This window comes from Macrobrachium nipponense, chromosome 39 (genome assembly GCF_015104395.2).
Source record: "Macrobrachium nipponense isolate FS-2020 chromosome 39, ASM1510439v2, whole genome shotgun sequence".
Taxonomy (NCBI): domain Eukaryota; kingdom Metazoa; phylum Arthropoda; class Malacostraca; order Decapoda; family Palaemonidae; genus Macrobrachium; species Macrobrachium nipponense.
Genome location: NC_061099.1, coordinates 53,853,930 through 53,867,814, shown reverse-complemented (window position 1 = coordinate 53,867,814; position 13,885 = coordinate 53,853,930).

The window sequence follows — 13,885 nt, the reverse complement described above, 5'->3', positions numbered from 1 at the left end:
GAATTCCCACATGCGAGGGAACCCAACAAAACTTCACACCGATGTGTTTTCGAGAATGCAGGAGGACCAGCCAATCCTGCACCTCTTGGACGAGTTGATTAGATGCATCAACTTCTGGAGTGCAGCTAGGGAACTCTGGGAATCACAATAAATAATATACGAGTCCCCAGTGCTACCTGTACTAAAAATAAATTTCAAAACGCTATAAATAGCATAAATCTCTGCATTAAAAATTGAGAATTTAATAGGGAGGCTTTTTTTAATTGTTCTCTCACCGACGATGACAGAACATCCAACTCCATTTGCTGATTTTGATCCATCTGTATATACAGCAATCGCATTACTATGCTCAGAAACATGGGCCAAGAAGCTACTTTTAAGCTGAACACTTGAACTAGATTAGATTAGATTATAAAATTTTTGGCACATAGCCAAGCGCCGGAGCCGAGGGGCCATTCAGCGCATATATATCTTTAAGAATAAAAGTCACTGTTGTACAAACAAACATACACACAACCGATCTAACATACAAATCATTCATTCATAAAAACCAAACAAGAAACCTAAAACAATTAAGAGAAAATTAAAATTCATAAAAAAGACCAATATTTTTTTAAAATGTCATAATTTGCTCTGCCTGAGCACCTTCACCTAAAATATCACCAAGAGACTTATTTGCCAGCAAACAAGCTCTACGATTGTTTTCAAAAAGAGGGCACTCCACCAAAATATGCACCACAGTCAAATCCACATGACAAGTGGAACAGCGAGGAACCTGGCTATCCGCTCCACTCATCATTAGATACCCGTGAGTATATTTAGTGTGGCCAATACGTAATCTAGCTAAAACTATCTCAGACCTTCTATCCATCCAGCTATGAGGCCAAGGATGAACAGAAGGCCTAATCGATTTCAATTTTAGATTATTATCTAAAGTAGACCAGTGGGCCTGCCACTGGTCTCTACAATAAAATCGAATGGTACTTTTAAAATCAGATACAGGGACGCCCATGTTGGAAATGTGCCTAAAGCTGGCCATACACGATAGAGACTGGCCCGTCAATTTCAAGGGGATTGTCCCGCATCGGTCCAGTCTTTATGGTGTATGGGGGGAAAAAAGCCAGTCTCGTCGGGCTTGTCTTGGCTCGCCATCCTTTCAGCATGTTGAAAATCCTGTCCTGTCCCGTTGCAATTTGCTGACTCGCCGAGCAAGTCCCTAACATGTGTGGGAAGAGATTAGCCTCCCAGAGTCCTGACCATCCCTCAAGAATGAAACAAGTATGATACCTGAGACTGAATGTTATTCACCCGTAGGACGAAGATTGGCCTCCATACATATCGTTTTAAGCAGTGTCCTCATTGCAACTTCTCAAGTATGTCGCAGGCAACCAAATATTTAACTCAAGATTTTGTTACTGAATTCATTGAACTTTATAGACTTCATCCGTGTTTATGGAAGGTAAAAAGTGAAGATTATTTTAATAAATCTAAAAAGCAGGCTGCCTATGAAGAGTTATTAGAGGTCTGCAAGAAAATTGATGAGAACGCAGACGTAGATTTTGTGAAAGCTAAAATTTCCTCATTCAGAGGATCTTTTCGAAAAGAGCTTAGAAAAGTCAGGACCTCGAGGAGGTCTGGTGCAGGAGAAGAAGAGGTATATGTGCCCAAATTATGGTACTATGATTTGTAACTTTTCACGGCAGATCAAGAAATTCCCAGGGATTCTACTTCAAACTTACAAGATGAACAAACGCAGCAGGAAAATCAAGGAAACTCTCATGAACCAGTAAGTAAATATAGCCTTTATTTCCTTTAATTAACAGTTTTATTAGCAATGTGATTACATAAGAAAAAGTTTTGACATTAAAGCAATATATATATATATATATATATATATATATATATATATATATATATATATATATATATATATATATGTGATTACATAAGAACAAGTTTTGACATGAAAGCAATATAATATATATATATATTATATATATATATAATATATAAACAAGAGCATTCTCTTAATGCATCATTGTGTCTTGCCATATAACTTTACTATTACCACTGAAATATTCAACATATGAAAATCTAACATCTTTAGCTGAATCGCAGGCATTTCGTTGGCGTGCTACTTGAATGTTTGCAAAGTGTGTAGCATTATAGTCGGCCTTTCGCCAATCTCCATCCTGCAAAATGCCACTTTCAGTGTTTTCAAAGTCAATCATGTTTTGAGGTGTGTAGGATTAATCCCTGCAATTGTCTCTCCGTAAGAAATTATGAAGTACACAGCTTGCCAATACCACAAGATCAATTTTCTCAGGTTTCAATGCAATGGGGGTATGAAACACTCGAAATCTATTAGACAATACACCAAAAGCATTTTCCACTACTCGTCTGGCACGAGATAATCTGTAATTATAAATCTTCTTCTCATAGTTTAAATCTCTTTGGGGGAAAGGTTTCAGTAAGTGCTCATGCAGTCCAAAAGCTTCATCCCCAATGAAGACAAAATTCAACCCATGTTTGGTTTCGTTATTTTCAGGCAAATTTAAAGTCCCTTCCAATAACTTTTGGTGAAAAAGAGTTTCATCCAACACTCCACCATCTGAAACCCGGCCATTTTTGCCTACATCAACCATTATAAACTCTAAATTAGCATTGACTATTGCCATTAAAACAATACTATAATACCCTTTATAATTAAAATAATAAGATCCACTGTTTGCTGGAGGTACAATAGAAACATGTTTTCCGTCAACTGCTCCACCACAATTGGGAAAATTCCATAACAGATCGAAGTCCTCGGCAATTTTTTTCCACTCTTCACGCGTTGTTGGGAACTGAAAGGCAGAAAAATTCATCTATGTAAATAAATTTCAATATATAATCATAAAAACAGCAAATTTTTGTATATTTTCGATGAGTAGAATAGGATATATATATATTATATATATATATAATATCTATAATATATATATAGATATATATATATATATATATATATATATATATGATTATATATATATATTATATATATAATAGTGTGTGGTATACAGTGAATATGTGTATTAATATTTATTAATTAATTGTATGATTTTCATTTTTCTCAGGATGGTGATGAGGAAAATTTAGAAACAGTCCTGGACCAAACAAGGAAACCATCTACGGCAGATGATAGGCCTACTTCTTTAAAGTCATCTGTTCAGGAAACCCGTAAGAGAAAGAATGGTGGAAACCTTCAAAGGGAAACACTCATGAAAAAAGTTGAGAAATGTCTCGAAAGGGAAGAGGATGACTTTGATATTTTTGGCAGACTCGTTGCTTCAAAATTAAGAAAATTAAATGGCCAACAACATATGTTGGCTGAAAAGCAAATCTTGGAAATATTATACAACTTCTCACTGAATACAAGTACAGCCTCATCATCAAGATCATACTCCCCCATTCTAAATGAAAATCTACGAGAAACCTATGTACAAAATGATTCTGATATCCCTTCGTTCAGTGGTGAAGAAGTAAACCGGCCCTATTATTTTTCATTATAATTTTCAAACAGTTTGAAAAGAGCCCTTATAACTTTTCATTATATTTTTCAAATAGGCTAGCCCATATTTTTTTTATCATAAATTTGAAATAGCCTACATAAATTTGATTTTTATTAGGTAGCCAACTAAAGAAAAACACAGGCTTTTAGTTTTTCATTTTAATTTTCAAACAATTTCAAAATAGGCAAGTTAATTTATTTTAATTTGTACTTAATTCAAATAGATGAGTAAATTGCATATGTGGAAAGGACTTATCAAATAAAGTACTAAAAAGGCATGATATTTTACTTACCTTCAAATATTCATCACGTAAGCTGTCATATATTGCTTGACAAGTTTCAGGTATGATTTTTCCTAAAGCTTGGGCAGAAATTCCAGTTGAAAATTTGAGATCCTCCAGTGACCGTCCCGTTGCTAAAAACCTCAATGTTGAAATCAACCTTTCTTCTGCAGAAATAGCCTGTCTCATTACTGTGTCTTCTTTTGTAATCTTTGTCGAAACAAGGGATAAGAGGTATGTGAAGGCTTCGTTGGTCATTCTCAAATAATTTCTATAATCATCTGGGTTATTTTCCTTTAACTCATTCAGTAACATCATATGAGAAAATTTCTCTCTCTTTCTTAGCCATTCTTTTGACCATTGTTTTCTGCGATTTTTGCCACACATTTCATAGTTATTGTCCTCTTGATCCAAGAGAGCTATGATTACAGCAATCATCTTTCTTTTATTTAAAAAAAAAGCCATATTGCGAATGATATGTCACCTTACAATCAAGACCGCTTGAACACTGAGTAATCTTCTTCTCATAGACCGATGGGCAGATAATGAAGAATGTGGTAACTCCCAGAGATGGCAGAGCATGTTGTCCTCTTGAAATCCTGTCTCCATCGTGTATGGGCAATCCTTAGGGGTCTGGCGCGGAGGGCCAGTACCGCCGTGACGGCCCGCCGTGCCAGTCTCTATCGTGTATGGCTAGCTTAAGCATAGTTGCAGCCTTAGCAGCAGCGTCGGCTCGCTCATTCCCAACAATTCCAACATGGGACGGAGCCCAACAAAACCTAACAGAAAATCCTCTTCTATTAATTAAAAGATAAAACAAATCTTGTACTTCTTGCACTAAAGGGTGGCAAGAGACTAGGCTTTTTAGAGAAGATAAAACACTCAAAGAGTCGGTAAAAATGGTAAAAGCCTTGTTAGTACAAGAACTATAAAAAATATATTTAAGAGCAGTCAAAACTGCCAGCAGTTCAGCTGTAAAAACAGAAGAATTAGAAGGAAGCTTCTTTTTAATGATATTACCACTAGTCACTACAGAGCAACCAACACCATCAGAACCCTTCGAGCCATCAGTATATATATGATGAGAATCACCATGTTCGGAAGCATGGTCCAAGAAACTTGCCCTCAACTGGTCACCAGAACTGTTGCTCCTGCTGTCCCTAATTGGGCAAATTTCTAGGCATGGTCTATTCCAAGGAGGAAACTTTGAGGGCGAAATTTCAGCTACTGCAGGGGGAAGTAATCCCACCTCCCTGGCAGAACTTGCTAGTCGGACCTCAAGCGGCTTTGGCAGTCTAGGTCTATTTGGGGCTCTGTCAGTTGGTTCTCTAACGAACTAATAGTTAGGGTTTAGCTTTGACGTAAGTATTCTTGATATGGCTCTCAAGCCTAACTCCTCCCTACGGATAAATAGTGGGGGAAAACCTGACTCAACATATAGGCTTTCAACTGGAGAAGTTCTGTAGGCTCCTGTACAAATACGTAAAGCCATATTATGGACAACATCTAATTTCTGTAGTGTTGTCTTGCATGCACAACCATAAACTTGACAACCATAATCAATTTTGCTTAGGCATAAAACCTGGTACATCCTCAAAAGGGTGATTCGATCTGCCCCCCAATTAAAATTAGACACAACTTTAAGAATATTAAGACGAAGCTTCACGTTACATACAACTTCATTAACATGTTGAGCAAAAGTTAATTTCTTATCAAATGTAACACCTAGATACTTAATGCTATCTTCATAAGGTAAAATTGAATCATTTAAAAACAACGTAGGGATCTCTTCCACTCTTCTTAATCGGCAAAATCGTATAGCTTTGGTTTTTTCTGGTGAAAATTTGAAACCTTTAGCACTGGCCCATGATGTTGAGGCATTTATAGCAGTCTGGATCTTTTGACAAGCTTCGACAGCTGTAGACTTGCTACAGATTATTGCATAATCATCAGCAAAGGCCAGACCATGCACTCCGACAGGAACTTGTTCTAGTAGGCCGTTGACAGCTACATTAAAGAGTGTTGGACTAAGGACACTTCCCTGAGGTAACCCTTCTTCTTGAGGGTAAGCAGAAGAAATGTAAGAGCCCACTCTTACTTTCAGGTAACATTCTGAAAAAAATCTTTCAGACAATAGAACAAATTACCCACAACACCCCATTCTACAAGTTGCAAAAGGATACCCCCTCGCCAGGTAGTGTCGTAGGCTTTTTCTAAGTCAAAGAACACTGCAACAGTCTGGTTTTGCACAGCAAAAGCATTCTGTATCTCCCGAGTAAGGAACATCAAAGGGTCAGAAGTACTTCTATTTTTCCTAAAGCCAAACTGCCGATTAGATAAAAGATTCTTTGAATCCAAATACCACACAAGTCGAGCATTCACCATCCTCTCATAAATCTTGCTAACACAACTAGTTAGAGCAATTGGCCTATAATTCTTAGGAAGGAAGGAATCTTTAAAAGGTTTTAAAACAGGTACAATAATTGATATCTTCCAAGACTCTGGTGAAGTTCCTGAAAGCCAAAAACTGTTTAAAATGTCTAAAAGAAATTCTTTTGTACTTCTAGGCAGATTAAAAATCATTGAGTACAGTATATCATCTTCCCCAGGAGATGTTGGGGAAGACAACGAGATTGCATGATCCAATTCTTTCATGGTGAAAGGAAGATTATATGACTCTAAATTTAAACTAACAGCAGGAACAACCGTGGTACCATCCCTAATATTCCTGAATGCAGGAGAGTAATGTAGGGCACTAGATATACTGGAGAAATGCCTACCAAAGGTTTCTGCAACTTCTCCAGAATCAGATATGAGGAAGCCATCAATTTTCAATATAGGCAAGGGAGGAGGAGAAAATTTCCCTTGCAGCTTTCGGATTCTGTTCCAGACTAATGACATAGGGGAGTCATATTTTAATTCACTTATATATCTGATAACCGATTCCCTCTTTGCTTGCTTAAATGTTTTCTTTTGCTTAGCAAGAGCTCTTTTATAGATAATTTTATTGACCAAGCAAGGATATCTACGATATCTCTTGTAGCAAGTTCTTGTTATCTTTCGGCTCAATGCGCATGCATCACTCCACCAAGGTACTAGAGGACGCCGAGGTTTACCAGAAGTTCGAGGAATAGACAGCATGGCACCACACAACAATATACTGATTAAATACTCATAAGCAGATGTTGGGCTCTGAAAATCGTTCATCTCTTGATCAATTTCAATAGATTTTTTGAATAATCCCCAGTCAGCTTCCCCTACCTTCCATTTTGGTAAACATGGAGATGGAATATTTTTCATTAACTTTAAGTGAATGGGCCAATGATCACTGCCATGATCATTCTGGTCTACTACCCACTGGTAATCTAACCTCAAGGACGAAGAGCAGATAGTGAGGTCAATGGCCGAGTCAGTATTATGAAAAACATCATGTCTTGTAGGGGAACCATCATTCATTAAAGTGATGTCATTTAAGTCAAGCAGCTGTTCTATTATTAAACCCCACCGGTCGCAGTTTGGCTCTCCCCAGAGGGTGTGCTTGGCATTAAAATCCCCCATCAAAATGAAGGGTTTAGGAAGCTGGTCTATTAACGTCTGTAGATCGGTTAATTCTAGCTGACGGGGATTACCCTGCGCATCCTGCAATCTATTTTCCAATGATGGATCAAGGTAGAGAGAACAAATTGTGATCCATTTATAATTGAAAATTTGAACTGCACAAGCCTGCAACACAGTGTTCAATTGAACAACCCTGTGATTAACAGACTTACGGACTATGATGCCTGTGCCTCCCTGAGCACGTACACCTATCAGGGGTGGAGACCTATGAAATGAATAATTAAAACCCATGTTGGGAGTGTGCTCTCCCAACTTTGTCTCTTGTAGACACATCGCAGATAGATTATGTTCCTTAAACAGAACCCGAACTTGCTCTCTATTTGGTATAAAGCCACGGATGTTCCATTGCATGAGAGCCATTATTTAGAAGATGGGATCTTAAAATTTTCGACCAATTTAGGAATCTGAGTCCTGGTGAGAGAGATCTTATCAGTTTTACCAGAACTACTTGATCTGGATCTGGGTGATATAGATCTTTTAGATGATGGGCCTTCACTTGCCCTTCCAGTTTTGCTTTTATTTTTCCTATGATGGCTGAGTGACCGAGAATGAGGCGAAGAGGGAGAAAGGGCCCTCTTCTGACGAATAAAGATGGCCTCTATCTCCTCACCGTCATCTCCACGGTGCACTGTAATGACAGGACCAGGTGAGGGCTCAATGTCAGGCAATGTTCCTGTCAGAGAGAAGTCGTCAACAGTTTGAGATCTGGCTTGAACCCTTGAACCAACAGGGTCCCCTGGCTTGACCAGTCTCTCTACAACATGAGGAGCCCCGCCAGAGGGGCCATGAGAAGCCCCACTAGGGGGGCCGTGGGGAGCCCCACCCAGAGGGGGGCGTGGGAAACACCACCAGGGGGGGCACGGGGACCCCAACAGGGGGGACAGGGAGCCCCACCAGAGAGGGCATGGGAAACCCCATTAGGGGACCCCCAGGGAGCACCACCTGAAGGGGCACCAGAAGTAGCAATATCCGGCTGTTGTGCCTTCAAGGCATCTGAATAAGTTTTTCTTCCCAACAGCTTCTTGGCCTGTCCCACACTGATGTGTTCAGCAATAGATTTAAGTAATGCCTCCTGTTCTTTTTTAAATTCACTGCATTTCTTATCTCGGGCTCGATGTTCACCCTTACAGTTCACACAAATTACTGGTTCAGAACATTCCTCGTGCTCAGGCTTGCCACACGATTCACAAAGTTTATTCCTGGTGCAAACATTTGAGGAGTGTCCAAAGCCAAAACATTTAAAGCACTGGAGCACTCTCGGTCTATACGGACGAACTTTCATAATTTCATTGTCAAGAACAATTTCAGATGGCAAAAAAGGACTTACAAATGTTAAAATAATCATAGATGAGCGGGGCACCTTGAAAACCTTCCAAACCACGTCTGGACACATCTCCAAAATTTCCTCTTCGTCCATTTCATGTAAATCTTCATTGAAGATGACACCCTTTGCATAACTAAAATTATAGTGAGGTTTTACCTCTTTTATCATACCTTCGGGATCAAGCTTTAAATTTAGGAGCATTACTGATTGAACATTGGTCTTGGCATGAACTAAAAAACTATTACGCCCAAAGCGAGTTACTTCTGGGCTCCCAACATTGCCGATCTTCTGGCTTACCAACCTTTTCACCTTGAAGAGGTTGCCTCTCTCACCATGTGTTGTAATAATCAACCACTTAGCTGGGTCTGGTGATCTGGAGGTTTTACTTATTTTATTCAAATCTTTAGTTTCAGTTGGTGGTCTATATATCTCAAGATACCTAGGGACCTCTTCTGCCTCTACAAGTCCAACACTCATAGAGTCTGACCTAAACTCTCTGTAGGCTCTGTGAGCTTCCGATTCATTGTTGAAAAATATCCAAAATTCAAAACAAGCATAATTTTTGCAGAGTCTATTCCGTAATTCTTTTACGTTCCCAAACTTACAAAATTCATTAAATAAGGTTTCATAATTCCAGTCTAAAGGGACTGGTTTTACATACAAAATGTTTGTAACAAGGAGCTCATTTGAAAAAGGCTCCAAAGTCACAATAGAGGAATTACCAGAATTTTCCTTGTCCTTATCCTTGCCCAAGTCGTCACCGAAGGTTTTAGTGTCTCCATAAGACGTACAATTTATGATTCGTCCAGGTAGCCCCCCACCCACCATGGAGCCACATTTAGAGGACAGTGTTATCCCATACAGGGCTGCCCTAGGGGTACCACCCAGATATACACCCCACCCTCAGTGCTTAAGGCATCATGATGTCCGTCGAGATCAGACCCAGCACTGAGAGAAGGGTTTGACATCTAAACTTTCCCCTCGCTTCGACCACGTTAGGTACCGCGAGTTCTACGGGTTGAGGGGGGGCATGCCCAACCATCCTCACCCTCCATCAAATCCAATGAACAAGTCCAAATCATGTCCAAAACCAATCCAAGTCATCAACATAAAATCTGTGCCTTATAGGAGGAGGAAGCAGAAGGAAGAAAAGTTTTAGTAAAAGGAAAAGGGCTGACTCATTTAGTTGGATCAACAGCTGGGCACCAAGGCCCAGCAAGAAAGTAGTTCCCACCAGGCATCAGGGCCCAGCTGCTGAACCCTAAGCCCCCCATCCTCGGCAAGGCTTCAGCATCTGGGGGGTGAACACTTGAACTGATCTTTTTGTTGTCTCTAACTTGGCAAATATCTAAAGGAGGCCTACACCAAGGAGGGAATTTAGAAAATGTAGTTTCCATAACCAGTGGAGGAATAAGGCCTACCTCTCTTGCACTGATGTTTAATCTAATTTCAAGGGGCTTAGGCAATGTAGGTCTAGTTGGTGCTCTGTCAACAGGATGTTTTATATACTTAAAATTTGGATTAGATTGAGAGGTTAGTGCTCTTGACAAATATCAAAGACCTTGTTCCTCCCTCCGAATGAAAAGAGGAAGAAAACCAGAGTCTACATAAAGGCTCTCAACAGGAGACGTTTTAAAAGCACCTGTACAAATACGCAATGCCATATTGTGTACTACATCCAGCTTGCCTAACAAGGTCTTACATGCCGAGCCATAAACCTGAGATCCATAATCAATCTTTATCTTACTGATAAATTCTTAATAAAGTAGTACGGTCGGCTCCAAAATTCAGGTTACTAACAACTTTAAGAATATGCACCGCTGTTTAACATTTACTGCAGTCTCATTTATATGTTCAGCAAAAGTCAATTTTTTGTCAAAAATAATTCCTAAATATTTGACTTTATCTTCATACAGCAAGATAGAACCTTCTAAAAATAAGGTTGGAATCTCTTCCCTTCTTCGTGTTCTGCAAAAACGTATAGCTTTAGTTTTTTCTGCAGAAAATTTGAAACCTTTACTATTAGCCCAGGAAGTAGCAGCATTAATTGCAAACTGAATTTTGGTACAAGCTTCAACTGCAGTAGCTCTACTACAGACGACAACAATATCATCCGCGAATGCTTGACCAGTTACTCCAACAGGGAGATGTTCAAGTAAACCATTAATGGCAATTATTAAAAAAGGTTGGACTAAGCACACTCCCTTGTGGAATGCCTTCTTCCTGAAAGATTACATCTGATGAGAAGGTAGAGCCAATTTCAACTTAAGGTACGGGTCAGACAGGAAAAAGTCTTTGGCAAAAATTAAACATATTGCCACCAATACGCCATTCAACCAGCTGCATTAAAATACCAGCCCTCCAGGTAGTATCAAATGCTTTTTCCAGATCAAAGAACTCGGCAATTGTTTGATTTTGGACTGCAAAAGCATTCTGAATCTCACGTGTGAGACATAATAAGGGATCCAAAGTACTTCTATTCTTGCGAAAGCCAAATTGCCTCTTCTACAACAGATTCTTTGTTTTTAATAACCATATCAAGAGACAAATTCACCATTCGTTCATAAATCTTGAAGACACAGCTGGTAAGAGCAATAGGCTATAAACTTTTGGGATGACTAGGGTCCTTTCCGGGTTTCAAAAAAGGAACTATAACAGAGTTTTTCCACAACTTATATGAAGTCCCTGAGCACCAGAATTCGTTTTAAAACATCGACAAAGAATTTTTTTGACTCCAGAGGTAAGTGAGAAATATTGCATAAATAATATCATCTTCTCCAGGTGATGTTGGAGAGGACAAAGATAAGGCATATTCGAATTCGACAATACTAAATGGAAGGTTATATGCCTCAGAATTTGAACAAACAGGCGGATTAACTATAGTCATGTTTCTAATATTGCGAAATTCAGGGGAGTAGTGACTGGGGCTTGAAATGCTTGAAAAGTGCCGAGCAAAGGCCTCTGCCACCTCTCTTGCATCCGATATAAATACTAAGTTGATTTTCAAAATAGGTAAAGGAGAAGGGGAAAATTTCCCTAGTAATTTACGGATTCTATCCCAAACCAGAGAAAGTGGCGAGTTATACTTTAATTCTGATATGTACCTAACGAAGGACTCCCTCCTTGCTTCTTTAAAAACTTGCTTTTGTTTGGCAAGGTTTTTCTTGTATATTATTCTATTAACCAAGACAGGTCGCCTTCGATATCGCTTGTAACTGGCTCTTGCAATTTTCCTACTCAAGGCACATTTATTATTCCACCAAGGTACCAGTGGACGACGGGGTTTCCCTGATGTTTTAGGAATTGACATCATTGCCCCTCCAATCATTATACTAGCGAGATATTCGTAGGCAGCCGAGGGGCAAGGAAATTCATTGGCCTTACGATTGACTTTGGAAGATTTTTCATACAGCTGCCAATCTGCCTCCTTTATCTTCCATTTGGGTAAAGATGGGGAGGGTGTATTTTGTACATACTTAAGATGGATGGGATAGTGGTCGCTTCCATAGAGATTTTCATCCACTGACCACTTATAGTCTAATCGTAATGACGACGAGCATATTGTAAGATCAATTGCTGAACTAGAGTTATGAGCTACATCAAACCTTGTAGAACCGTTGTTCATTAAAACTACATCATTGCAATCTATTAATCTTTCAATTATAAGACCACGGTGATCACACCTACCTTCCCCCCACAAAGTATGTTTTGCATTGAAATTCCCCATTAGAATGAAAAAGGCTGAGGTAGTTGGTCTAAAAGTGATTGCAAATCTTCAACCTCTAATTGTCTTGGATTGCCAGCTCTGTCCACCAATCGAGTTTCTAGGCCAGGTTCTAGATAAAGAGAGCACAGAGAAACCCATTTGTTGATGAAAATCTGTGTTGCACAAGCTTGTAGTATGGAGTCTAATTTGATAACTTTTTGTGGTAGTGACTTGGCCGCAATAATACATGTACTACCATGAGCACGTTCACCTACAGGTGGTGGAGATCTGTGAAAAATAAAGTTTTGTCCACAGTTAGGAGAAACATTACCCACTTTAGTCTCTTGCAAACAAAGGGCAGCTAAATTATGCTCCTTGAAAAGGACCCGGACCTGTTCTCTGTTTGAATGGAAACCTCGTATGTTCCACTGACATAGAGCCATTATTTACTATTATTTTTTTTTTTTTACTTTTTGGACTTGGATTGGGCTGGTCTGGAAAGACTTGGTCTTGGTCTTTGTTTCAAAGAGGAACTTGGCAGATCCTCAAGAGACCTGGTATTTCCTCTCTTGGGAACCCTACTATGGTGTGGGGATATAGGTGGAGATGATGATGGAGTACGGGGTCTCTTATTTCTAAGAGGCACCGTCTCTGCAGCGTGCACCTGAGCCTTATGAGGTGCACCTGAGCCTTATGAGGTGCACTGATCAAGGTGTCATTCTGGGACATAACCAGATTAGGCAGCGAGGCTGCCTGTGAGGCTTCTACATTAGAAGCCCGAGAGACCTCCCAGAAGCCCAGAGGAGGCCCATCGGGAGGGGACAAAGGGGCCTTCTTGGATGAAGGCGGAGATGCTGAATGTACTTCGAGCTCAGAAGGGGTAGCTGAAGCTTTGACTTTGAAGTTGGTATTCTAGATAGATCTTTTATATTAGATTTTCCACTTTTTACTACTTCACTATATTGAGGTCTTGGAAACAAAAGTCTTTTTGCCTGGCTAATACTTAGATGTTCAGCATGAGCTTTCTCTATGGCTAACATTTCTTTTTTAAATGACTCACATTCCTTATGCCTTGCATTATGATTTCCCTTACAATTTATACATAATACTGGGGTAGAACATTCGCCTTCATGCTTTTCTAAGGAGCAGGCAGCACATAACTGGTTCCTAGTACATACCTTTGCCGAGTGACCATATCCAAAACATATGAAACATTGGAGTGGCCTATGCTTAAAAGGTCTAACACGAAATCTCTCCTTGTCAACATATACATAATCAGGAACTTGATCATTATTAAAAGTGAAAACAATCATTCTTGATCTTGGAACCTTGAAAATCTTCCACACTTTATCATCACACATTTCCAGCAATTCCTCGTCAGGCATAACTAAAACTATAGTGTGGTT